At 36.0% G+C, this 1,856-nt stretch overlaps 1 long non-coding RNA gene across 1 annotated transcript in view; it reads right to left on the reverse strand.

The window, feature by feature from the left end:
* Window positions 1-412: 412 nt before the first annotated feature.
* Window positions 413-1,856, reverse strand: part of LOC116101787 — a 3,531-nt gene continuing 2,087 nt past the window's right edge. The window contains exon 2 of the long non-coding RNA XR_004122924.1: window positions 413-1,397. This is a non-coding gene — a long non-coding RNA (uncharacterized LOC116101787). The remainder of the gene's footprint in view (window positions 1,398-1,856) is intronic.

Below are 1,856 nucleotides of genomic sequence, written 5' to 3' on the forward strand. Positions count from 1 at the left end.
GGAGGGTGTCCCTTCCTGAGGGGCATGGTGAAGAGCCGTGTTCGTGGCCAACAGTGATGAACATGTCAAATACTAGGCTTAGCACTGTGGGTGCGTTGCACTGTGAGGGGTGTAGCCCATACTTTGGGCATGTCCTGCTGTGAGGGGCATGGTGAAGAGGGGTGAGCATGTTGCTTTCCGAGGGGCATGGTGACAGTCACATTGAAAATGCTTTACTCAGTACATCTAGAGACAAATACATATTACCTGGGTAGTTATCCCCCATCCAAATTGTACAAATTCCCGTCAGCCATTTCCTTTCTTCTTGTAGGTGTTTAGTAACATTTAAAAAGCCCTGCTGTGATTATTTTAATTATACAAAGCTGACAGTGTGGAAATGAATGTTGTTTAAAGATAAGACACAAGCCTTGTGCTAGATCTTTCAGTCTTTGTATATTTATTTGATTTTAAGGAGGCATGAAAGGAAAAAAACAATTTTAAAGTGATTCATATGTTGTCTATATGAAAAAATCTATTATGTATATAACATATTGAAAAGCCCAGATGTGATATTCTTATATGAGTGAGAACATTGTCCATTAGGAATGAAATCAACTTCTGTAGGAGTACTCTTTTAAAATAATTTAGATCCTTAATGGATAGAGACTATGTCGTATACTAGAACTGGGATAGGGTACAATGAGGAACCATTGTGACCAGAATTGTACGTTTACATACATCATGTCCTTAAAACTAGACATTAAAATTTAAATATATATCCTTATGTTACCTATTCCAAAGAATGATTCAGACTCATAATATTATTTTATATTTATTTTATCTGTGTGGATACATTTATTAAAAATATTTCTGTCTTTTCATATTAACTTCTATGTTTAATTTATTATGAATAAAATAATTTTTGGCCACATTAAACAGTTTAATTTACTTGTAATCATGATATCATGAATATAGTCAATACATAGGTAATATAAGGGAAAATTTTAATTAGCTATGAATTTGTGATTATTGCTTTTGGTATTCTGTTTCCATAATTTTCACTCTCAATTGCAAATTTCACATACAGAGTTATTATTTACAAATACAGAGCCTTAATAAACATTGTTAGTTTGGGAAGAAAGTAAGGCAGAGATGTCTAGAGGAGAAGAGTATTGAAGGGCAATTCATCTCAGAGGAAATTTAGCTGCAGAAATAACCAACATTGAGATGCAGCCTAGGGTAGCATGAATGTTCTTTGCTGGCAGCAGTCTGTCTGGCTCTTCACAAGTAAACCTTTGATCACCTGTTGGGATCTGTGAATATCAAAGCCTTCTTTGTGAGTCTGTTAGTTTTGGAAGCATGTGCATAGAAAAACTTTCAGTTTCTTTTGAGAAGCCAATAAGTATGTAAGGTAGAATCTACAAGAATAAGAACAAAACAAAGCATTAAGATATAAAAGTAATTTGTTCTAGGATTGAAACATCTTTTAGTCATGGGAATACTATTGACTCAGAGAGACAATCAAGAATCATGTTGTGGACCATTTTGTCTTGTACCTTGTGGTTATATTAACTAAACTAAATGGATGGTGAAGACACACATGGCCCATACTATATTTATGATATCATTATCCAACAAGGCCACCAGGTTCCATGATGGCTTCCATCTTATGAGGATATCCAAGGGAAACTTAGAACAAAGCTGTTGGGAACCATGAGAGACCTGAGATAAACATCCTGCCCCAGCTGGCTGAGAGACTTGAGATAAACATCCTGCCCCAGCTGGCTTAGAACCTTGGGATAAACATCCTGCTTTCCGACCACAAGATCCAGCTTGCTTTGAGATAAACATCCTGCTTGGCCCTGGGATAAGAAACA

This window comes from Mastomys coucha, unplaced genomic scaffold, assembly GCF_008632895.1.
Source record: "Mastomys coucha isolate ucsf_1 unplaced genomic scaffold, UCSF_Mcou_1 pScaffold21, whole genome shotgun sequence".
Lineage (NCBI taxonomy): Eukaryota > Metazoa > Chordata > Mammalia > Rodentia > Muridae > Mastomys > Mastomys coucha.